The sequence below is a fragment of the Toxorhynchites rutilus genome, chromosome 2, assembly GCF_029784135.1.
Source record: "Toxorhynchites rutilus septentrionalis strain SRP chromosome 2, ASM2978413v1, whole genome shotgun sequence".
Taxonomy (NCBI): Eukaryota; Metazoa; Arthropoda; class Insecta; order Diptera; family Culicidae; genus Toxorhynchites; species Toxorhynchites rutilus.
The window spans coordinates 119,549,737-119,576,914 of record NC_073745.1 but is presented as its reverse complement, the minus strand read 5'-3'; the positions used below and the strand labels follow the sequence as shown (position 1 = coordinate 119,576,914).

General features: G+C 38.8%; 1 protein-coding gene across 9 annotated transcripts in view; it reads left to right on the top strand.

Moving 5' to 3' along the window:
- LOC129768148 (nyctalopin-like) overlaps nt 1-27,178 on the top strand; it is a 324,518-nt gene that overhangs the window by 258,779 nt on the left and 38,561 nt on the right. The window contains exon 4 of one of the 9 annotated variants that reach the window (XM_055769596.1): nt 11,867-11,938. The exons of the other annotated variants lie outside the window; for them this stretch is intronic. The gene's annotated coding sequence lies outside the window, so the exon portion shown is untranslated. The remainder of the gene's footprint in view (nt 1-11,866; nt 11,939-27,178) is intronic. 9 annotated transcript variants of the gene reach the window in all.

The following is a 27,178-nucleotide window of genomic DNA, read 5'->3' as shown; positions in this document are numbered from 1 at the left end:
TGTCTGTCTGTCTGTCTGTCTGTCTGTCTGTCTGATTCTTATGGACTCGGAAACTACTGAACCGATCGACATGAAAATTGGTATGTAGGGGCTTTAGGGGTCGGGGAAGGTTATTAAGGTATTTCCAGACCCCTCCCCCTCTCTAAGGGGGGCTGTCATACAAATGAAACACAAATTTCTGCATAACTCGAGAATTAATCAAGCAATCTAAATCAAATTTGGCATGTGGAGGTTTTAGGGTGCAATCAATATTTTTTACGGTGGTTAGACACTCCATTTCATTTGAAATCATTTGACGATAATTGTTTGATGATTCATTCTTGTGCTCGCAGATCAATACATGCTCGAGATAAGCGCAGCTGTCATCCTTAGTGGAGAAAGTTTTGCTACTGGCAAGCGAAACCAAATCACATACAGCATTTCAGAACGAAATTTACTTTCTTGGTGACTAAATAAACGAAATGAACTCTATCTGTTAATCTCAACAAACTCGAAAAGAGTAGCACTGCTTCATTATGATCAAGATTAGCGCAAATGCAATCCTAGTTGAAAGCAGTTTTGCGAATGGCACGCGAGCCCAAATAAATTAATAACTTAATATAACTTGTTGAATAACTTGGTATTTCCCAAATAATTTTTTGGTGCACAACCTTAATATTGTTTCACCTTAGCGTCAGTTCAATGCATTGATGACAGAAAACAAATAAATTTAAATGCTTGGAAAAATGCTGAATATTTGTCTCAGAAGAGATTATTTACCGCATTACCGTGTAGGTCAGAGCTTTAGTGCAATGGCGTCAGTTTGATGCAATAGTTGCAATGCCAGAGACATCAGCATGTGAGAAATTTGATCGCGTCCACAGCTCAATCCGAAATGAAGACATGTGATGACGCAAAACAAGGAAGAACAAGCGATATTCATTGCTTTGAATACAGAACGATACTGAAAGTTTGCCTTCCTCCCTTGCTTTATACTTTAAATTTCTTCAGTTCATTCGTCTGTAACCTTCAAAAAGGCCCTTGGAAAACTTTACTTTATCCATAACATTACTCCTCCACCACCATTGCCTTGAGAAAGGCATTCGATCCCTCGCCGTCCAGCTCGCCCAGCAATGGTGTTGTTCAGTTGATTTCCTCACGAAGAATGAAAGTTTTCCTCAGCGAAATCCACTGTTTATACTCTACGCAAATATTCCCCTTCGTTCTTCTTCTTTTCCTTTATTCACGGAGACTTTACATCTTACGATTTTCCCTTCTTTGCTCATCGATAAATTGCTTGTTATTGACAGCTCTGTTCGGGAAAGCACACATTGGACAGAACAAATGTATGAGGAAATGGGAATGCTTCCAATTTTAATTAATTTAAATCGTATACAGACTATGCGATTATAATGTATAGCATATCAAACAAATCTTATAGAATTTCCGATTCGTTTGGTTGTAAATCGTCAAAATCCGTTCGCGGAAAAATAGTTATTAACGTTAACTTTATTTCATAAAGCCGTGACCTGTTTTCTGATTTGGCACCCTTAATGAAAGACGTAGTTCTACGTCAAAAAATATATTTTTTTCCTTAAAACAACAAATTAATCTTATACAACAGCCATTCCATACCAACCCGATAGTGGTTCTCAGATTTCCATGAAAAGTGATAGTTTTGTTCTTTATCGCAAAATATTAGACCCGTATTTTTTATTTTTTCGTTAGGGTGACAATTTCCATTTTTGGGTGGTTCAAAAAACCATTTATTTATCTTTTTTTTCCAAAAATGACATTTTCCAAAAATTCATAACTTTTGAACTACTGGACCGATTCAGATGATCGATGATCGCAGTTGCAGAAATTTTTAATTTTATTTTCGTTATTATCGATTGTATTTGTTTCTTATAGTTTTCATGTTCTCGGGACCAAGGGCGCTTTATTGTTTTATATTTTCTCTAGGAAGCTGAGGATTTTTCACACAAGGCGTTTTTTCGTGTTTGAGTTATGAATTTTCGAAGTTTACATGTTTTCAGTCTTCGTTCAATATTGCTATGCGACTAGACTGTGTGTATGCAAGTAGAATCCAATTAATTGGTGATTGTATTTTATTTTTTATTTTTTTATTAGTTGGCTTTAATTTGATATGTCGATCATCTGAATTTGTCCAGTAGTTGAAAAGTAATAAATTTTTGATGATAGTCATTTTTGGGGAAAAAAAAAGAGAAAATGATTTTTTGGAATCGAAAAAGAACGCCTCTCCGGTTTTGAGATATGTTATGTGAAAAATCCTCAGCTTTCCAGAACAAATATAAAGAAATAAAGCGCTCTTGGTCCCGAGGCTTCTTCTTCTTCTTCTTCAATGGCACTAACGTTCCTAGAGGAACTTCGCCGTCTCAACGTAGTATTACTTGCGTCATTTTTATTATAACTTAGTTGAGATTTCTATGCCAAATAACACGCCTTGAATGCATTCTGAGTGGCAAGCTCTAAAATACGCGTGATCACAGTGCAAGTCGGAGGAAATTTCTTTGACGAAAAATTCCCCCGACCAGAACGGGAATCGAACCCGAACACCCGGCATGTTAGTTATGACGCTAACCACTCGGCCACGGGAGCACATCTGGTCCCGAGGCTATGAAAACAATAAAAAAAAACAAATTCAATCGATAATAACGAAAACAGAATTCTAATTTTCTGCGAGTGTAGTATTTTTTCAGAAATGTCCAGTATATTGGCTTTAGTTTGATATGTCCATCATCTGAGACGGTTCAATAGTTCCAAAGCTATTAATTTTTGAAAAAAGTCATTCTTGGAAAAAAGAGAAACAAGTTGATTTTTTGGATCAGCCTGAAAAGGAAATGGTAACCCTAATGAAAAAAACGAGAAATATGGGTCTAATGCTTTGCAGTAAAGAGCAAAATTACCGCGAAAATCTGAAAACCACTATATCGTTTTGGCATGGAATGACTGACAGAGTTTATTTGAGTTTTCGAAACTACCTTTTGGTTTGCGGTGTGATCATTATTTATTTAATAATTATTCATCAAAGACGAAGAGGTAATTTTTAATCCAAACAGAAATATCTCTGTATTGATAGGTCCTACAAGAACGTTTTGGTATCATATGAAAACTGGTTTATAAGTTTAATTTTTATTTGTTATTGAGTTGGTTGGCAAAAATGGTGTTATTCTACAAAATATTTGAAATAATGGAAAGAATCCGATTTTTTATTTCTTCCTGATATTCTTGTCCACTACTCTAACACACACCAAGATACAAATATGTACGAAAAATATTCTAATGCCTGAAAGTTGAAGCTTTACCATTTTGAAGCAACATCCAGTGTTGCCATAATAAAATCTGTGTATTTGGTCTCAAAAAAATGTTTAATTTGAGTTTTTTCTCAGTAAATCTGTATCGAAATCTGTATTAACCCGTGCTTGAGGAAATGATTAATAGAAAACTCCATGTATTATGGCACTATGTAGATGTAATAAGCATTGTTTTGTATGTTCAAACAGAAAGACAAAAGGCGGAAGACGGCAAACTGATTATTTTTGTGATCCATGCGAAAACTATCATACGAAGAAGAATTATAGCAAATTTTTTATATCCCATTTATTTATTTATCAGGCTCATTAGCATTTTATCTGTAACAGAGCCGGGTTTTTATCGTATACATGTACATATGTTCATGTTTCTATAAATTGTAAATTACACAGTAGAAGTAGTAGCCATTTAGGCGTTAGATTTTCTGTTCCATTACATTATGGTAAATTACACTGTAGTATCCATTTAGGCGTAAGGGTATTCTCTCTGTTCTTCCATTGTTCAGCAGACCGGACAGCGGAGACAGTTGATATTGATCATTGTTGGGTTATTTATAGAACAGCAGCCCGATGTTTCTTGCAGAGCAGAGCAGTTGTATGGATGAATCGATCTTATTTCGACCGTGGATCGTTCTCCACCGCTGATGATGGTTGCGTGGACGTATTTATTCTTTAACAACACAAAGATGGTCAATTGAGGGCCCTGAGTTTGAACTCACGATCGATCGCTTAGTAAGCGAACGCGTAACCAAGTGGCTACGAAGACCCCCTATCTATTTTTTTAGCCATATACATAAAACAATGTTTAATAAATACTTATCAGAAGTTTACAAAAATGAAGGAATCTTGTTCATCTTTCGTGATTTTACAAAGTAATACATCACTGCTTTTTCAAATAAAAATAATTGCTACCAGTACGACACACATGTCGAAATACAATACAACTACAAAGTATCAAATTTATAAGTTCAACTTTGAAGCATAATTTTAACTTTTGTTTTGGTTGGCATAGTTATTATGAATTTGACGATGTTGATAGTATCCTCGTGAAAACTCGCATTCATTGTGCTTTAGTAGAAAAAAAGAAAAACAGTGGTAATCACTCTTTTATTTATATATTTATTTGTAATATGAATCAACAGGCTGAATCTATGCCCTAATGATATAATATTTAAATTTGTTAAAATTATCTTTATATTACGCTTAATAGCTTCCCTACACAAGTTAAAATCAAAGCCGGACACAACCCTACTGTGACTTTTTGACGTAGGACTACGTCTTTCATTTCTATACCGGGGTGTAAAATAAAAGTTTCGAAAACGAAAGCGTTACGCCGGAGACCGAGATTTTGAGCGTTAATAGCTCCTAAACAACTGAACGAAATGGTATGATAAACACTTCATTCGAAAGATAAAATGTCTACGCGTTATATACTTGTTACTTTTTGATCCAAAAACTTGTTTCAATAGTCTTAAAATTGCTTTCAAAACAGGCTATTGAAATCACCAATCGGTATATAAGCGAGCGGCGCTCGGAAATCCACTCAGTTCTAATTGAACAGCGATTGGAGCATGTTGTCGCTGTTGCGGTGAAGCTCTTTATTTATCATGAAAGCGCGGATGAACGGTGTCACCAAGAGCCTGTTTGTGCACCCTAGGCCAGAAGGGAATCTATCAGGAGGAGAGTGATGCCACAAACGGTTCCCTGGGAAGACATCGCTACACACACATACACGCGCGGCTATTAACAGGTGGTTATCGAGTTGGCATTAACCACTGGTGGGCTTCCAGTATCGAGGAAAATGTGGAAATATCTAATCGTTACTGAAAATAATCTGCCAGTTCCTCCAGGAATTTTCAAAATATATTCATGTGAAAGAGTTTAATTGAATGTTTTCTATCCATGTAACACTGTGACCAAATACATTTGGTTTTTCAATCAATCGCAATTAACAGGATAGCTTCAGAAGATTATTCTTCCCCATCAGTAGGATATTTCCGTATCCAATATTGTATGCGCCCGCAATCGATTATTGCTCAGTCGCCGAAAGTTCCGAGCTCAGAGAGTTCATTCCCCTCTAGTTTGCCTTCCAAATTGCCATCGTAAACCACACCTTCTCTCGATTCAATCACACACAAAAAGCATACTTAAGCGATATTCTGGTGGTGAGACACATTCATTTTTCGTGAGGACATCGACAAGACAACATCGTTGCCTAACGTGCTGGAGGAGGTGGACGTCGAAGGATCGACACATACACGCGCAGAACTCTTTCCCTTAGGATGCCATTCAGCATCGAGAAAGTTCCGGAAAGATCTAATCATTGCTGGAAAATAATCTGCCAGTTCCTTTGGGAATTTTCAAAATATATTCATGTGAAAGAGTTTAATTGAATGTTTTCTATCCATGTTACACTGTGACCAAATATGTTTCAATCAAGTGCTATTAACAGGTGGTTATCGAGTTGGCATTAACCACTGGTGGGCTTCCAGTATCGAGGAAAATGTGGAAATATCTAATCGTTACTGAAAATAATCTGCCAGTTCCTTTGGGAATTTTCAAAATATATTCATGTGAGAGAGTTTAATTGAATGTTTTCTATCCAGGTTACACTGTGACCAAATATGTTTCAACCAAGTGCTATTAACAGGTGGTTATCGAGTTGGCATTAACCACTGGTGGGCTTCCAGTATCGAGGAAAATGTGGAAATATCTAATCGTTACTGAAAATAATCTGCCAGTTCCTCTAGGAATTTTCAAAATATATTCATGTGAAAGAGTTTAATTGAATGTTTTCTATCCATGTAACACTGTGACCAAATATGTTTCAATCAAGTGCTATTAACAGGTGGTTATCGAGTTGGCATTAACCACTGGTGGGCTTCCAGTATCGAGGAAAATGTGGAAATAACTAATCGTTACTGAAAATAATCTGCCAGTTCCTCTGGGAATTTTCTAAATATATTCATGTGAAAGAGTTTAATTGAATGTTTTCTATCCATGTTACACTGTGACCAAATATGTTTCAATCAAGTGCTATTAACAGGTGGTGATCGAGTTGGCATTAACCACTGGTGGGCTTCCAGTATCGAGGAAAATGTGGAAATATCTAATCGTTACTGAAAATAATCTGCCAGTTCCTTTGGGAATTTTCAAAATATATTCATGTGAGAGAGTTTAATTGAATGTTTTCTATCCAGGTTACACTGTGACCAAATATGTTTCAACCAAGTGCTATTAACAGGTGGTTATCGAGTTGGCATTAACCACTGGTGGGCTTCCAGTATCGAGGAAAATGTGGAAATATCTAATCGTTACTGAAAATAATCTGCCAGTTCCTTTGGGAATTTTCAAAATATATTCATGTGAAAGAGTTTAATTGAATGTTTTCTATCCATGTAACACTGTGACCAAATATGTTTCAATCAAGTGCTATTAACAGGTGGTTATCGAGTTGGCATTAACCACTGGTGGGCTTCCAGTATCGAGGAAAATGTGGAAATAACTAATCGTTACTGAAAATAATCTGCCAGTTCCTCTGGGAATTTTCTAAATATATTCATGTGAAAGAGTTTAATTGAATGTTTTCTATCCATGTTACACTGTGACCAAATATGTTTCAATCAAGTGCTATTAACAGGTGGTGATCGAGTTGGCATTAACCACTGGTGGGCTTCCAGTATCGAGGAAAATGTGGAAATATCTAATCGTTACTGAAAATAATCTGCCAGTTCCTTTGGGAATTTTCAAAATATATTCATGTGAAAGAGTTTAATTGAATGTTTTCTATCCATGTAACACTGTGACCAAATACATTTGGTTTTGTGGTTTTTCAATCAATCGCAATTAACAGGATAGCTTCAGAAGATTATTTTTCCCCATCAGTAGGATATTTCCGTATCCAATATTGTATGCGCCCGCAATCGATTATTGCTCAGTCGCCGAAAGTTCCGAGCTCAGAGAGTTCATTCCCCTCTAGTTTGCCTTCCAAATTGCCATCGTAAACCACACCTTCTCTCGATTCAATCACACACAAAAAGCATACTTAAGCGATATTCTGGTGGTGAGACACATTCATTTTTCGTGAGGACATCGACAAGACAACATCGTTGCCTAACGTGCTGGAGGAGGTGGACGGCGAAGGATCGACACATACACGCGCAAAACTCTTTCCGTTAGGATGCCATTCAGCATCGAGAAAGTTCCGGAAAGATCTAATCATTGCTGGAAAATAATCTGCCAGTTCCTTTGGGAATTTTCAAAATATATTCATCTGAGAGAGTTTAATTTAATGTTTTCTATCCAGGTTACACTGTGACCAAATATGTTTCAACCAAGTGCTATTAACAGGTGGTTATCGAGTTGGCATTAACCACTGGTGGGCTTCCAGTATCGAGGAAAATGTGGAAATATCTAATCGTTACTGAAAATAATCTGCCAGTTCCTCTGGGAATTTAAAAATACATTCATGTGAAAGAGTTTATTTGAATGTTTTCTAACCATATAACACAGCGATCAAATACATTTGATTTTGTAATTTTTCAACCAAGTGTAATTAGCAGGAAAGCTTCTGAAGATTATTCTTCCCCATCAGTAGGATATTTCCGTATCCAATATTGTATGCGTAAGCAATCGATTATTGCTCAGTCGCCGAAAGTTTCGAGCTCAGAGAGTTCATTCCCCTCTAGTATGCCTTCCAAATTGCCATCGTAAACCACACCTTCTCTCGATTCAATCACACACAAAAAGCATACTTAAGCGATATTCTGGTGGTGAGACACATTCATTTTTCGTGAGGACATCGACAAGACAACATCGTTGCCTAACGTGCTGGAGGAGGTGGACGGCGAAGGATCGACACATACACGCGCAGAACTCTTTCCCTTAGGATGCCATTCAGCATCGAGAAAGTTCCGGAAAGATCTAATCATTGCTGGAAAATAATCTGCCAGTTCCTCTGGGAATTTTCAAAATATATTCATGTGAATGAATTTAATTGAATGTTTTCTATCCATGTAACACTGTGACCAAATATGTTTCAATCAAGTGCTATTAACAGGTGGTGATCGAGTTGGCATTAACCACTGGTGGGCTTCCAGTATCGAGGAAAATGTGGAAATATCTAATCGTTACTGAAAATAATCTGCCAGTTCCTTTGGGAATTTTCAAAATATATTCATGTGAGAGAGTTTAATTGAATGTTTTCTATCCAGGTTACACTGTGACCAAATATGTTTCAACCAAGTGCTATTAACAGGTGGTTATCGAGTTGGCATTAACCACTGGTGGGCTTCCAGTATCGAGGAAAATGTGGAAATATCTAATCGTTACTGAAAATAATCTGCCAGTTCCTCCAGGAATTTTCAAAATATATTCATGTGAAAGAGTTTAATTGAATGTTTTCTATCCATGTAACACTGTGACCAAATATGTTTCAATCAAGTGCTATTAACAGGTGGTTATCGAGTTGGCATTAACCACTGGTGGGCTTCCAGTATCGAGGAAAATGTGGAAATAACTAATCGTTACTGAAAATAATCTGCCAGTTCCTCTGGGAATTTTCTAAATATATTCATGTGAAAGAGTTTAATTGAATGTTTTCTATCCATGTTACACTGTGACCAAATATGTTTCAATCAAGTGCTATTAACAGGTGGTGATCGAGTTGGCATTAACCACTGGTGGGCTTCCAGTATCGAGGAAAATGTGGAAATATCTAATCGTTACTGAAAATAATCTGCCAGTTCCTTTGGGAATTTTCAAAATATATTCATGTGAAAGAGTTTAATTGAATGTTTTCTATCCATGTAACACTGTGACCAAATACATTTGGTTTTGTGGTTTTTCAATCAATCGCAATTAACAGGATAGCTTCAGAAGATTATTTTTCCCCATCAGTAGGATATTTCCGTATCCAATATTGTATGCGCCCGCAATCGATTATTGCTCAGTCGCCGAAAGTTCCGAGCTCAGAGAGTTCATTCCCCTCTAGTTTGCCTTCCAAATTGCCATCGTAAACCACACCTTCTCTCGATTCAATCACACACAAAAAGCATACTTAAGCGATATTCTGGTGGTGAGACACATTCATTTTTCGTGAGGACATCGACAAGACAACATCGTTGCCTAACGTGCTGGAGGAGGTGGACGGCGAAGGATCGACACATACACGCGCAAAACTCTTTCCGTTAGGATGCCATTCAGCATCGAGAAAGTTCCGGAAAGATCTAATCATTGCTGGAAAATAATCTGCCAGTTCCTTTGGGAATTTTCAAAATATATTCATCTGAGAGAGTTTAATTTAATGTTTTCTATCCAGGTTACACTGTGACCAAATATGTTTCAACCAAGTGCTATTAACAGGTGGTTATCGAGTTGGCATTAACCACTGGTGGGCTTCCAGTATCGAGGAAAATGTGGAAATATCTAATCGTTACTGAAAATAATCTGCCAGTTCCTCTGGGAATTTAAAAATACATTCATGTGAAAGAGTTTATTTGAATGTTTTCTAACCATATAACACAGCGATCAAATACATTTGATTTTGTAATTTTTCAACCAAGTGTAATTAGCAGGAAAGCTTCTGAAGATTATTCTTCCCCATCAGTAGGATATTTCCGTATCCAATATTGTATGCGTAAGCAATCGATTATTGCTCAGTCGCCGAAAGTTTCGAGCTCAGAGAGTTCATTCCCCTCTAGTATGCCTTCCAAATTGCCATCGTAAACCACACCTTCTCTCGATTCAATCACACACAAAAAGCATACTTAAGCGATATTCTGGTGGTGAGACACATTCATTTTTCGTGAGGACATCGACAAGACAACATCGTTGCCTAACGTGCTGGAGGAGGTGGACGGCGAAGGATCGACACATACACGCGCAGAACTCTTTCCCTTAGGATGCCATTCAGCATCGAGAAAGTTCCGGAAAGATCTAATCATTGCTGGAAAATAATCTGCCAGTTCCTCTGGGAATTTTCAAAATATATTCATGTGAATGAATTTAATTGAATGTTTTCTATCCATGTAACACTGTGACCAAATATGTTTCAATCAAGTGCTATTAACAGGTGGTTATCGAGTTGGCATTAACCACTGGTGGGCTTCCAGTATCGAGGAAAATGTGGAAATAACTAATCGTTACTGAAAATAATCTGCCAGTTCCTCTGGGAATTTTCAAAATATATTCATGTGAAAGAGTTTAATTGAATGTTTTCTATCCATGTAACACTGTGACCAAATATGTTTCAATCAAGTGCTATTAACAGGTGGTTATCGAGTTGGCATTAACCACTGGTGGGCTTCCAGTATCGAGGAAAATGTGGAAATATCTAATCGTTACTGAAAATAATCTGCCAGTTCCTTTGGGAATTTTCAAAATATATTCATGTGAAAGAGTTTAATTGAATGTTTTCTATCCATGTAACACTGTGACCAAATACATTTGGTTTTGTGGTTTTTCAATCAATCGCAATCAACAGGATAGCTTCTGAAGATTATTCTTCCCCATCAGTAGGATATTTCCGTATCCAATATTGCATGCATAAAACCTTGTGCCTCCAACGTAACGCTCTCGTTTTCGAAGTTCTCCAAATATTCATTCATTCAGAATGAATTCAGATTCAACTTCATACAAATGATCTCTAAATCAACGATAGTCCTACGTCACCCTTGCGGTTATACCATAGATATAACCTACTTCCTGTTTTTTTGTCGAGTGTATATTCTTCAATGCTCAATTCAATAAATCACCTTTGTTTTTATCCCTACAAAGAATATGAGCTCTCCAACACCAGATCAATTATAAATCCGCAAACCTTAATCCCATCTGTATAATTTTTTTTTAGAAAAAAACATTTTCTGACTTCTTCGTATTAATGAGAGTCTAATGTTCCAAATAAAGTTTACATGAGCGGTTAACACAATACATATGTCAATTAACACCATCCCATTACATCAATAATATTTTTCGATACATGTTGGTACATGTATCGAAAAATATTATTGAGCCGAACTCTTAATTATATTTTTATTGCTATACATAAACATTTGATTAAGGGGGTATTCTAGTCTAGAAATCTGAAAAAATCGAAATTTTTTTTTTACCATATTTCTGTAGTTTAGGCATTCAAGAATATACTCTAGAAAGGACTTATCGAAAATCCTATTATTTACCTAGTTAGAGCCATCTTAGTGATGTGGTATCTAACCTGTTACGGCCATCACAATGAACTTCAAACGCGTTTCTCTCGGAACTAGTTTTTTTCTAACTGGCGTACACGATATCTCAAGTTCTACTGAACCGATTTATGTCAAATTTATATGAAAATAATCTGCATACATCTCTCTATCGCATGAACCAATAAAAAATTATAACTTTTTAATTTTACTATTTTTAAAAAATCGGTAAACGCAAAAAAAACGTTTTAAACAGCATTTTTGTTAAAACCCATGGCCGCCATTTTGTTAAAACCCATGTTTTTGACTTGTCCGAGGTTCATGCCATAGCGACATCTTTACTGATTCAGAATCTGTTCGATTTTTTTGTTTCAGATAACCAGAAGGACTGGAATCGTGTACGCCATGGCACAACTTTTGTTGTGAACACCCTCACTTCACCAGCATGTAACTATTCTAATTATGAATATTTTTTTTCCGTCCTATTTTTGTTTTATTGTTGAAAGATAGATAAACGAATAATGATATAATGGATACTAAAAATATTCTTTGTTTTATTTTTACGGAGTTCGAAAAAACGTCCGAAATTCGTGTCTCTACACTAGAATACCCCCTTAAATCTAAGGTTAGTAAGGTAGAAACCCGATTACTCGCGGTCTACTCGAGATTAGAAGGGTGACATATTTTTTCAGGAAAAGGATGGGATATAAGGAAATTGTTACAATAATGATAATCTCACACACTCAATTCTTAAATCTATTCGTATATCTATTGTGTATTTACATTTCAACTTATTTTACTGTTTATAGCAAGGGGACCAATTGCTCGCAAAGGAAGAAAACGAGAGTATAAGGATATAGGGATAATCACACATGAACATCGATAGATTTAAGGAAAACGATCGTGTCACATTTACCCGAAACCCACTCACCCGAATGACAGTTACCCGAAAGACATTCACCCGAATTCCACTCACCCGAATATAACAAATACCCGAAAGCGACAGCTACCCGAATGTAACATCTACCCGAATTGACACTTACCCGAATGCGACATTTACCCTAATGTAACAATTACCCGAATGTAACATCTACCCGAAAGCGACATTTACCCAAAAGAAGGATATATTCTAATAATACACAAATTTTACTATATCCGTATTTGTATTTGTATATTTAATTCTGATCAGTGTTATATAAAGATCATATTTGTCTCATACTTTCATTTCCATTCAAAAAGTATTTTTCGTGGGAAGTACAATTCGAGAAATACTGGCATTGAATAAAATCCTTTTCAAAATAATGATAAGTGAAAGGATGCAGTTTTATAACGTATTATGAAGTCCATCCATTCTTATGGATGACGCAGCCCGTTTACGAGCGTCGGACGCCATACGTTTATCTGGTGCATCACGTTTGCAACCAGGCAATCAAAATGCATGACATGCGTAATGCATCAGGTAAACGTATGCAGTCCGACCTGACTAAAGGATCGTCTCCTATGTTTCAAACAAACCGGGCAATCGGTGGAACACAGGTTTGCTTGCGAGAGGCCACCGCTTCTGACGGCGGGTCGGCGGCCTACTCGGATTGTGTCACCTCAGCGGCTTGGTGCCGCCTCGATTCCTTATCCTCGTTAAATGGGGACTTCGCCCCCATTACATTGATCTCAAAAAAAATTTCATCACGAAATAATAAACTCATAGTAAAAATTGCGCTGCGGCGGCAAATACGTAAGTACCATTTTTTCTTATCTATTCTTTTCACATTTTCATTAAAAAAATTTATGTTAAAGTTACCTGTTTAATTTTCGGAATATTTCATAACCCATGCTCATTTCTGAATGATCTCTTGGTCTTAAAGGGCAATACGGAAAGGAAAGAAGACAGCATGTCAATTGTGCCTACACTAATTTCTAAAAATGGCACAGCGAAGTTATCAACATCTTTTTCGAATTTCCTCATCACAATTTCTCAGTTTACTTCGTAACTTCCTAACAGCAGATTCGACAATACTCATAAACTGAATTGTCGGAATTTTTCCTTCTTCATTCGGGTAAACATCCCATTCGGGTAAATGTCGCATTCGGGTAAACGATGCATTCGAGTAAATGTTCATTCGGGTAAATGTCCATTCGGGTATATGTTGCATTCGGGTATTTGTTACATTCGGGTATGCGTTACATTCGGGTAAATGTGCTTCGGGTGAATGGGACACAACCAAGAAAAACATAGATTTGGGACATGTAATCAGGGTCTAACCGAGTCAACACATCTCTCACCGTCACATTGGGCTGTCTTCCTCTAGTCCGAAGAGATTTTTCTAAATTCGATCTGGCGACAAGATACAACTCGCACGACCAAACAACGTGCTCGATGTCGTGGTAACCTTGGCCACAAACACAAAGATTCTTGTCGGTAAGATCAATACGAAAGAGTAGCGCGTCTAACGAACAATGATTGGACATGAGTCGAGAGAAGGTGCGAATAAAATCCCGACTCAAGTCCAGACTTTTGAACCATGGTTTGAGGCTAACCTTAGGGATAATCGAGTGGAACCACCGGCCCAAGTCATCTTCGTCCATTTGCGTTGCCAGTTAGCGATGGTATTTTTACGGACTAAAGAATAAATATACCAATGATGTTTTATTCCAAAATGCCAGATTTTCCACATATTCCGGTTAATCCTCAAATTAACAATTCTGTGCAGAAATCATCTTTCTAGTATGCAAGTACCATCTCACCGACAGAATTCCCCTCTTTTCTTCACACAGGCAACCTGCTCTCTATCGTCTAATCTACTCTTTTAATTGATAATTAAAATTCCGTTTCCCTTGCTTGCTCCGCCGTATGGTTTTGTACCGTGCCACCAGGCAGCGCTTCTCATAGACGTGTGCCTAATCAAATAAAGCATTTTAAGCCGTATCCCTCCCTGTCCCCACGCTACACCTCTAGTGCTCCGACACACGCCGCTATTTGGCGTTTGCTCCTTTCCGTCGAAACTCTTCACATTTTCCCTTCTTTTTGCATGCAGGCGCCATCACGAACGCAACCCGTCATCTGCCGTGTTCGTCGAAAAAACCGTCGTAATGATGCCTTCCGAGATTGTGGCGTCATCTTAATCAGGCCTTACAATGATGCGGTAAACACAAACACAGGACACCGTAAGTGCGGGGCTGGTAAAGGTAAAAAGAAACGAATCGTAGCAGCGCTTCGCCGGAGCGTCCTTGAGTGCCGCCTTCCGCACGGGGAGGGAAACACAAAATCAAACATAATTACAAAGTTCGTTTGTTTGCATTTGAGTTTTACACTGAACAGCATCCGCATCCACATGTATCCGCACATACAAACCGCCACTGAAGCCGTCTCTTATCGCTTAAAGTGTTTGAGTTGATACCACCCGCTCGGATCTCACTCCTCGAGCATTCGAGTGGGGCAGCTGGGGGCGGAGATATCCCTACGCTTTGTAACACCGCGCCATTTGCGCTGGATGGGATTCCACTAGATCACGATTTATCCAATGCCTTTTTTCCTTTCTTGCTGCCATGTGTAATCCGAGGATAATCGGAAGACACACTGTAATTAGTCACCTATTGACGGGAGTACTGATATAGCGTCTTTTTTTTCCTGCTGCTTCCTCCGATTCTCGCATTCAGCCACCGGAAGTTGAGACTCGACCACCCACCCTCACGGGTGAAGAGAATAAATTAGGGCATTAACTTGGGATTATGGTTTCCGGGAGATTTATGCAGTGCTATTTCTTTACTTTCTCCTTTGATCCTTCCGGCGTATCTAGTGGAGCAATCAGTCCCTGTTTTGTGGGTCAGAACGGTTGACCTGTTGTTGAACTTTTCGTCGGGACGAGAGTTCTTATCGTTTTAGCGAATTCCACCCAATAACTCTTTGTTAAGCCAACAAATTGCCAGATATATGAAGATGCAGTGTTTGCTTCGCTAATGGCGTTGATTTTCTTGTAGATGCGGTTTGCGGTTAGAAAGCAAAGTGCTAGAAATTTCGCGTCGTTCGGATATTCGACGAGTGGTGTCAACTCGATCAGACCGCAGTGAGCTTTCATCTCGACTTTCTACGAAATAATTTGCTCTCAGTCATTTCACGCCATGAAACGAGGTCCTCTTTTCCCGGGAATAGTTCGTCGTTTTAGCTAGAGCTAGAAGTTGGTTAGTCAAGCCTGAAGATTGCGATGAAGGAAAACCACAACCTCGCTGACTTTGTAGCTTCTCATCCCCCCACAACCAACCAACTCGTTGCGGAGATAAGCTGCTTGACAGATTACATGGTGTAAAATTAGTTTTATCATTAGCTAGGCAACTTTTTGGGGGTGGGGGTTGCGATGCTGGAGATTCAAATTCTTGCTGATTAGCAGCAAACAGCGAGTGGCGTTTGATTGTATGTGCCCTTCGAGTGTCGGAATGGCGATAGCATTCAGAGGATGGAACAGATTAAAAGTGGGATTTGTATTATCCCAAAGCTTGTAGAGTTTTGCGGTTTTCGGGAAAGTTGTGTTGGCCTCTAGGTGAAAGCAAAGGTGACTGCGGGTGCAGACTTCCGCAACCCCACCTCCCCTCCGGGTTGGGATCGGCTCTTCCTGGGAACCACAGAAACCGTTGATGTTTGTGAGTTGGTCCCAAACGGGAGAAACTTTTGCAAGCCGCGAACCCCAGCGTAGACATCGTTCGAACCGTTCGAAGGGAACCAGAGAGCTGTGGCTGATAAGATGAAACTAATTTGAATATTTGTCTTTCGATCCGAGCTTTGATGTTGTCGAAATGTAAGACGAAATAAATGTGCTCGGCAAAGTTGATACGTTGTCTAATTAGTCATATCATTTGATTTTCCCACTGCGTGTAACTGGGATCGGTTGCGGGTAAGTCGCACCTAACACGTGTTCAGTTGATGCAGAACTGATGAATGTTGTGACAACTGAAGGTCAAAGGGATGATAATATTTCAATGACGTATGATTGAAAACACAATTTTTTTAACGACTAACCCGGAAGAAGACGCGGAAAATCTGGGAACTGTTATGTAAAATGTATTTTTTTTTGAAAATGAAACAACAATTTAATTTTGAAGCGGATCAAAAACAATCCTGTCTTACAAATTACACTCTCGGAGTCTGTCATCTCTACTGAATAACATGTTATCAGCCATTCCATGCCAAACTGATATAGTAGTTCTCTGATTTTCGTGAAAAGTGGTAATTTTGTTCTTTGTCGCAAAACATTAGACCAGTACTTTTTCATTTTTTTTATTAGGGTGACCATTTTCATTTTAGGGTGGTGGGTTTTTCACTTTTTTTTTTTCCTAAAATGACTTTTTTTCCAAAATTCATAACTTTTAAACAACTGGAACGATTCTAATGATCGACATATCTAATTAAAGCCAATCACCGATCAGCCAGCCAATCCCTCGTCTTTTTAGAAAAAAATACTTCACTTGCAGAAAATACAAAACATTGTTTCCGTTATTATTGATTGTATTTATTTTTTTTCCCTCTTTTCCCTATTCTCAAAAATTCATAACTTTTGAACTACCAGACCGATTTAGATGAAATTTAATGTGATATGTCGATCATTAGAATCGGTCCAGTAGTTGAAAAGTTATGAATATTTAAAAAAAAATCATTTTAGGAAAAAAGTGGCAAAAAGTGATTTTTCGGACCACCCTAAAACGGAAATGGTTACCCTAATGGAAAAAATAAAAAAAATGCGGGTCTAATGTTTTGCGATAAAGAACAAAATTACCACTTTTGACGAAAATCTGAGAACCACTATATCGGTTTGGCACTGAATAGCTGTATATTAGGGTGGCAGCGAAAATGGTCATGTCAAATTTCAAAAACCGACCATGTAAATTTTGTTTATTGGCCCATAAAAATGACCTGTGCAAAATTTCAGCGCAATCGGACAGGATTTAGAGGTGCCTCAAAGCGCTCAAAGTTTTGATTTTTTGATCCACGAAAATCTTCCAAGGGGAAAGAAATTTGGAAAATCGAAACTTTGTTTTCGATGCCAAATGACTTAAAAATGCATGAATCGTCGAGATCTGGTGTTATCTCAAAAAAATTGCCCAAAAATCGACCTTTTGGGACTTAGCCTGAGTGGCCAAAAAATCAGAGCTTTGTGTGCTTTGAGGTACCCCTAAATCATGTCCGATTGAGCTAAAATTTTGCACAGTTCATTTTTTTTAAGTCAATAAACATTAACAAAGACCTCCTTGCTGATACAGAGATCAAATTTCTCATAAACAGCGTTAAAAGCACGGATACATGCACTAAAAGGATTTTTGTATCCATAGTTTGTCCTGTTGGCTGGCAGCCGAAGAGCATTATGGTGACGAAGAGTACGAGAGGGGACGTTTATGTTGATACTCTGAAGTAATCCCGAACAATCCAAACAATTTGTGAGAACGTCGAAAATAAACACTCGCTGCAGCTTAAGACGTCTGGCCGATAATGATTCCAAACCAATCAGCAGGCAACGTGATGTGTACGGTGGTAACTCTGCAGGGTTAGCCCAGGGAAGCTGACGAAGTGCGAATCGGATGAAGTGCTTCTGTACTCGTTCAAGTTTCAGACAATGTGAGACGTGATACGGTGCCCAAACTGGTGCTGCATATTTCATAACACTGCGCACTACCGAGCAGTATAGTGATTTGAGAGCATATACATCTGTGATGAATGCTGTATGGCGACGGATGAATTCCAGTGCAGAGAAAGCCTTGGCTGGTCACGTATGGAATTGACCCGATCAAGAGCTGTCGAATCGATATGGTAACTGAATTCAACAGCAGTTTGGCAGCGGGTGAAAGAGATTAATTTGCATTTCTTGATATTCACGTTCATACCGTTTTCATTGCACCACAACAAAAGTCGATCTCTGTCAGTTTGCAAAACTTCACAATCCAGGACTGATGTTATCACCCTGAAGACTTTCAGGTCGTCTGCGAAGAATAGTTTTCTCGATGACAGATGGTGGGCGTGATCGTTTACATATAGAATAAAGATGAGAGGCCCGAGTACGCTTCCTTGAGGAACTCCAGATGTAACGTCGAACGAACCTTAACCAATCGACTATCCAACTTGGGAAGCCCAGAACTAAAAGTTTGTCGACTACAAGGGTATGCGGAACCACGTCAAAAGCCTTCGAGAAGTCTACGTAGATCGAATCTACTTGACAACGGGATTCTACTGCAGGGAATAGTATGTTACAATATTCCATCAGATTGGTCGTTGTTGAACGACGCTCGACGAAACCATGCTGAAACTCGCTGATTAGAGGTTTAGCAGCATTGTTCAGAAAACGATGGACGACTGTTTCGAATACTTTGCCCAAACAACGAAGTATCGATATTCCATGATAGTTTTCAGAGAGATTTATGCTTCCTGCTTTGTGGATTGGGACCATCTTTGCAGTTTTCCACATCGACGGGAACGTACACTCGGCTAATGAGCGATTAAAAATTAACACTATAGGTGCAACCAGTTCGGCTGCACACCTCTTGACAATGAACGGCGCCAATCCATCCACACCGGGTCCTCTGGAGGGGTCCAGGTCGTTCAGCGCTTCAAAAACGTCTCTGGCAGAAAAACGAAAATGTGGTAGGTGCACATCATGTAAAGGTGTAAGACTACTTGTTTCCGAATTGGATACAGGAGAGGTGATGCGGAAAACACTTTTGAAGAGTTCAGCAAAAAGATTTGCAGCTTCCTTGGCTGTGCTTGCTCTGCCTCTTTCGTATTCTACATTTCGATTAGTCGTACGGCATTGCTATTTTCTTCAGATCTGGCTCTAAAGAATCGGTTGCGGGATTTACGAAGCTTGTTGCGCAAGTGACGGAGCTCTGGCGTACATCAAGGTTTACGAGTACCAATGGAAGTGTAATTTTTGCGGCGTGGCACAAGTTTAGCGAAAATGTTATGTAGCGTAGCATAGAAAGCAGCCACAGTATCATCCAATGAAGTACAGCTCAAGCGTTGTGCCCAGTCAACTGTCGAAAGTTCATTTTTCAGCAAGCTGATGTCGCATCTCCTAAAGTCAAAATACGTGGCTTCCGCCGGAGCGTCACTGTAACTTGGCACAGTAAACTGAGTGTCGAGTCTTAGAATGAACGGCTTGTGGTGCTCATCTAATCTTAGGAGTGGAAGTGGGGGGCTAAAATTCTCGACATAATCAGGAATGTTGACGTACGCTAAGTCGAGCAGTCTTCCATTCACGTTTCGTAGTCCATTCGTCTGAACAAGACCAATAGCGGACATTGATTCGATCAGCAAAATCTCTTGCTCTGTTGATGCGTTCACGGGTAGATATTCGTTTATATCATCGTCATATTTCCAATGAAGGTCTGGTAAGTTGTAGTCGCCTAATGCTAGAACAGTATCAGCGTTTGTTGCGTCTGCACATGACAATGGCCTGAGGTATATTCCAACAACATAGAGTGAGCGGTTTGCTAACTTGATACGGATAACTGTTTGTTCGAGCTGATCACAATTGTCCGCAGAGATTGCGCTGAATTGATGGGTCATCTTGACGGCAATAAGCACTCCGCCACCTCTTGATAATTCGCTTGTAGAATCACTTCGAGGTCGAAGCCATGTTTCTGTCAACACAAGAATGTCGTAATCGCAGCTGGAAAGCATCAGTCGAAGCTCGTTCGTTTTGGTACGCAGTCCCCTGACATTTTGATAATACACCGACTGAAAGCGATTGGTTGACGTATTATTTGTGTTGAAAATTAGAGCTGATTCAATAGGCAATGCGCCATTCTTTTCAACATGTCCAGGGCAACTGAAATCCGAAAAAACTTCAGGTCGGAGAGTGAAAGAACAACTCAAGTACTTGCCTGCGAGTGGATTTAGGAAAACCCTTTCCCTTTCCACGAAAACAGGGCCGGGATGACTCTGATGACATAGTACGACTGAGTTACGTGTTGTGCGATTGTTATCGGTGGGTGGCGCGACTGTTTCGGGTGGGGTGGGGTCTTCCTTACGGCTTTCGCAGGTGCATCCGGGTGAAGGTTGATCGAAGATGAAATGGCTTTTATTGCTGACGTTCCGCATGATGGAACTCAATTTCAGATGTGGCGTTTCAAATGGTCCTATTTGGTCCTAAATGGTCCTAAATCAAAACTTTGAGCGCTTTGAGGCACCCCTTAATCATGTTCGATTGGGCTGAAATTTTACACAGGTCATTTTTTGGGCCAATAAACAAAATGTACATGGTCGGTTTTTGAAATTCGATGATGAAATTTTTTTTCATACATCCATTACCACCCTTATGTATATAGATAGATTTTACGGATTCACATGTTTTAAGTGTTATTATATATTATATATTAGGTATACTGGTAAGTTTCTTCGGTTTTACAACAGATGGCGAAGTTTTATGCCACTTCGAATATGTCGAATTTCGTACCAATGAGAGTGTTTTTGCGAAGAGTGTTACTTCATTACTTCAATATGGAGAAAAAAGCTGCGGAAAGTCATTGCATTTTGGTGGAAGCTTATGGTGACCATGCTCCAACTGAGCGAATGTGTCAGACGTGGATTGCATGGTTTAAAAGTGGTAATTTTGACTTCGAAGACGAACTACCTTACTACCTTTTTCGATCGATGCAACATGGCCTGCTTGACCAGCACTTCAATTTTGATAAAGTTAAAAGTTGGATCACTTCGTGGTTAGCCGATTATTTCCGCAAAGGTGTCCGTTAATTGCCAGAAAGATGGGAAAAAATTGTAACTTGCGATGGAAAATTTTTTGAATATTAAATTTGTAACCATTTTTGCAGAATAAAGCATTAATTTTTGGAAAAAAAAAACCAAGAAACTTTTAATCAATCATCAGATGATTGTTTGGTAAGTATTCAGATCTTTTTCGGATCATAACAATCACAAATATTGTAAACATCATGTTTGTAGACAAGACAATATTCAGAAAAAAGCCTAAATTACGAATGAATCAATATGATGACAGTAAGCTCTAGCAATGAGGAATGCAACATCTACTTGAAAATTTGAATTTTTTCATTCATTTTTATTATTTTTATTTTAGACAAACCATGATCAGAGGCGGAATCATAATTTCTCTTAGAAGATAATCGTTAAAAAACATGAAAAATTGAGCAATTTGAACGCCTAATGCAATTATTAGCAACTAGCAACGTTTTGAACACATGTGATTTTCATGAAGGAAATCGATTTACTAGTTGCGTGAAAACACCCGAAATCGAACAAACCAACATCATTCACCTTATGTATCGGATCAGAATCAGGATAGAAACTACTCGTTGACTAGATTGAGACTGTGATTCTCAATCGCGTATGAGTTATTTATACTCAGTTGAAAATAGGTGGAGCTTATATTGCAATATTTCCTGTTCCCACACTGCCCGTAGAACGAACACTGCATTTGATTCGCTGTGGTATATAAATGCATAAATGCGTAAGCATAGAGGTGCATGAACTTTGTTGTGTTAAGCCTCTATAATAGAAAAAAAAAAAAATTTCATTATAAAGGCTTGAAACTACAAAGTTTATTCGCCTCTAGCCTCGAAAAAGGCCAATCAATCAATTAAGGGTTCTGGAATTGAACCCATCGATTGATTGGTAAACGGACGTGCAACCATTTAGGCTACGAGGAACCCCTAAAAATCAATCGAATATGCATAAGACGCACTTTATTGACAGCATGAGTAGGCACAACTAGGTAAGACAAATTTATGGGAAAATGAGAATGCCTTCAGTTTTCGTTAATATATATAATATTAGATTATATATAGAATATATAGAATATTAGATCGGAATCAGCCTTGCAACTTATGTCTTCGGAGACCACACTGGGAATATCTATTTCATTAACTACCATCAACTACCATTCATAACTAATTTTAAAATCATCTGGAAACTCTCTGACCAGCATTTATTCCACTCAATCGATGGCTTTGTAAGTTTTTGTTTATATTGACATTTCCCCTCATTGACGGACTCAATTTTCTGATCCTAAGAGTTAAACAGTTAAACTCATACAAAAGCAAACACCTCCTGTCTCCGCCCAGAGATGTATCTGAGCAGAGTGCTATTAGAGATGATGTGGGTGAAACCCATAACTTTGAAACATGTCAAAACATTGTACTAAAAGTTAATGGTAACATTAATGATCCAACAGATAGTTCGAACTAGAAACAGATGACTGGAGCTGTTTACGATTGTGAATCCAACACTTTCACATCAAGATGTTCTAAATTAACGATTACAGTTTGTTAATTTATTCATCTTATTTCTTGAAGATAACTGATACACTTTCAAAAAAACATCTTTTATACTTTTAATTGAGCTGGAATCCTGGTTTGCTTCTCATACAACGTAAACTAACACGTACCATTAAACTTCATAACATTGAATTTTATTTATAACATACCTGGCACGAAATTCCCACACATCACCGTGAGTTACTTCAAACCGACAGAATTGACTAGCGGAATGATCCTCTCTGTCGCGGTGTCAACCCAATTGTAGCCACAGGATCCATATTTTTCCAATGCCCAAATCCAAACAGAGAGTCGAGTTGTCAAATAAACATACTTTTTTACGAGTCCCGGTGCTTCATGCACTTCTGCTTTTGGATTTCCGGTGAAAATCCACACCCCAGTCGCGAACATCCACCCACTCACACACACATACTGTAACCAGGTGAGCTGCGCTACGACAGCAAAAACTCGAATTCCAGAAGCATCAAAAACGCTCCGTCGTGATGTGGCGGCGATTTGCTCCGAACCATCCAACAGGCGCTGGTCGGGCAACGACCGAGTGGGCAGTCTGGTCTGGGCTATGTTTACCGCCCAAAAAAGTTCCGCACAGATCGACTTTTCCGTGAATGGCCAGGAGATTGTGAACGGCGGCAGTGTAAATATTATTCTTTATTGTCGCAACTGTCTGCCGGCACCTGGCCCGGGATATGGGGACATGGTCGTGCTTCCGCTGGACGAGTGAGCTTTCGGTACACTTCGAAATGGTTTTGTCATTTAGCGAGGAAATCATTTGTGTAAACGAAACCGTCGGAGTATTTTGTGTACAGCTTTTAGCCATTTTAAAATGCCATTGGAGCTGTCGACAGCAAAATTATCTCGCCGTCGTTCTTTTTTTCCGCTCGTGTTTTTTTTCGCCTTCTTCCTGCTTTTGCCACTTACCAGCAGTTGCGAGTCTTCCAGCCCATAAAAATGAGTTATTCCCACTCTTATCAATTTAATATATGAGTAATTAAAGTCGGGAAAACAACATTAGGAGCATATGACAGCATCGCTTGGAGTGGCTGAAAAATGTGTTTACTCCGATGCGCAAAGCCTCAAAATACGGCGCTGCTGGTTGATAGTAATGAGCTGTTTTCGGAGACATCATCTGAGGGAAAACTTCCGCAGAATTATGGAGCGGGAAAGCCATGAAAAACTGTACTTCTTCCGTATGCGGAATGTGAGCTGAACAACAATAAAAACGCAGGGGTTTTCGCCGATTCCATCCACGGGATTGCGCTCTCATAAAAACGATGCATGTAAAGTGCTCATTTCAGTTTAGTGTTATGTGGTGCTATTCTTTGTTTGTTTTCCCCCCACTTTAGCAGATTTGGAAACACACAGCACCCATCCGAAGCCGTGATTCTAGTAGATTCCATTTTCACGCTCATGTTGAAAAATATTGCTTGTAGCGAGGATAAAAACAACGGCATCATAGCATGTCTGACAAGTGTTCAAGATCGTTGAGAGCGAAATCCATAAATACACGACGAGGCAGTAAACTGTTCTCAGAGCACACTCAAACTGATTCTTCGAGTTCAACTCATTAAGATAATCTTGGCCGAGTCCCACACCCCAAGTGAGCAGCATCTGTCTAACTGCTGCCACTGGATCAGTAGTAATGTCTTGAGGGAGGGCTTTTATGTAATTTTTTACTTCACCCGTTCTGAACACCAATCTTGTTAGGAAATAAATATCTCCCATTATAACTGATTCGAAGGAATGCTTAGATAGAGCGGCGGAGAGACAGTGAAAAAGTGCGAATAAAGTACCTCCTCTTGTCTTCTTCTGATCCTCCCCGCACTTTTAATTATCAAAGTCCGAACATCGGGGAGTCGTCATCATTTGCCGTGAAGGCACATCATTCTTGGTGAACCCAGGAAAGGATGGTGAGGAGCCGAAGTATGGAGCCAGCAAGAAACGATTTAATTTCACAGATGATTATCTTAACTGCCACCGCGTTCTATAAATACTTCTTCGTGGTGAAATATTTTGCTTTCTCTGCAAATGATGCGCTCGCCCTGCGCAACATGCTCCGCGGGATCTCACTGTCGAATTGGCGTAATTAAGGCGCTTTTTCATTTCCTTGTTTGTGTTTAATTGTGGATGGCGGTGTGATTGACTGAGGGATGGACATTTTCCACGTCTTCATATCGATGCGCTGTGGTCAATTTGATGATGTTGAGAATGAATAGATCGACATCTTGTTTCATGTCCGGAGACTTACATCGATCGCCGCTGAGGAAAATATTCTGAAAAATTAAACTATTGAGCTAAAGCCAATATGACCGAGCGAAACAGGAGACACATTTAATTGAAAGCATATGAAAGCTTTTCATATAGTTTGCCAAATACACGACCCAGACAGAGAAAGATATATTCTCGTTCATGTTCTTCTTTATCCTCTTGGAAAACACTTTACAACTTCATGTTATGATGAGATGTAATATTATCATGCTTCTATATAACAGCACTGGCAGCTATATGGATAGCGTGGTCCTGTGAAATAGCTTTGCATCCGGATTTCGATGCATTACTATATGTGTGAAAGTCATCGACAAAATGGACTGTTTACACCTTTTTGTATAGAAGTGCGTTATTTCGTCTGAAAATCCATTTCCACCTCCGAACAAAGATAAATTTCGTTGGAGCAAACATCGAATGGACCAACAACGCTTATCATGATGTAATTGTAGAAATATTTTTTTCCGAATTTTCCGACCATCCTTCAGAGTTTTCCGAAACTTGTCCGAGTTTTTTCTCCGCTATATTGACCTACGGGAAGAGACGAATACAACAAAATAAAGATGGCTCAAATCGGACCAATCCTTCTTCGCATTTTCCGCTTAGCAACACATTCCTTTTGACGTAGGATTACGTCTTTCAGGAACATATTGGGGTACAAATTGAAAATCGAAAATCGAGCACATCGTGAAAATTGTCCAATTTCAAACGCTTATTGCTCGGTCATTTCATGATGGATTGTTGAGATTTTGTGTCAATCTATTTCGACACTTCATAACAATTTTTCACATTGAATAAAATTATATATGTCATGAAACTAACCAACGAAAAATTGGAAAACCTCAACCCCTATCCTAACGGTAATAGCCACTTCTGATTGGTCGAAATTGACGGCACATGCGGCGTCTCATGTACTTACAATTATTGATCAGTTATTTTCTGATGAATTTACGAGACATTTGCATCAATCGATCTGAGCACTCCATAACGATTCATCACAATTGATAATATATTAATATCATACTAACCAGCAAACAATCAAAAAATCTCCAAACGGAAATATCTCGTTCTGATTGGTCGAAATCGAAGATACGGAGAAATCGGCACATCAAAGTAGAGGGAACTTTTGTTCCCACCGAAGTGTATTCCCTAACAGAGACATTAAAACCAAGCTGCCTAGGGGAAATCGGCATTGCAATTACATGAGAGTAGGGGGAGCTTTTGTTTCCACCGACCCGTTCAGCGATATGAGGAACAACATAGAATGTTGGTTGGAAGTTCCAACTTGGAACCCAACATCAATAGACAGCTATTAATTGATATCGTTGCATTGGATAGTGTACGTATGGGATATATATTTTTTAAATTTAGTGGGGAAAGATAAGCTGCTTCATTAAAAGTCGCAAACTGTATGTGAAAATATGTATATCGATCGACAAAAGTTTATGTAATAATTTGATGTGCACAAAATATGTGCAATTTTTCATATTCTCTTTTTGGACAACACACAGGTTCCATGCAAGATCATATTTCATAATGTTCATTCATGGAAAAAAAATCAGCAGCGATTTTCACACGTACACGCAATAGGCCAAACAATGAATTGAAAGCAACGAAAAAACTTTTTTCTCAACATGCCCTCACTATAAAATTTTATGTTTACCTAATCCATGAATCGCCCCAGCTTCTCCCAGATTTTCTCTGATAATCAGAAAGTATAGGATATGTATATGAAGTTTTGCTTTTAAAACTACGAAAATTTATTTTTTAACCCAATATTGAGAATACATTAACAAAATAAACCCTGCGTTACATGCATTTTGCTCATTAATGACAAATCGTTTTATTTTCCTTACAAGCGTTCTCGTTATATTTATCCATTCCGCCCAGCGCAAATCAGTTCAGCTGCACTCGTTCGTTCGCAAACAATTTGCCCGCAAACACTTCGTTCTCAAACAGTTCGTTCCAAAACAGTTCACTCTCAATCAGTTCTTTCCCATACAGGGAGAACTATCGTTCTTTGAAAAAGAACGATCGCCCGTTCACTCTTTTCGGCGAACTAGTTCTTTCGTACCGTTCGTGAACGGTTTGTTTTTTTTTTAAATTTTCGTTCCAATAAGAATCTTTCGATGGATTAATTGA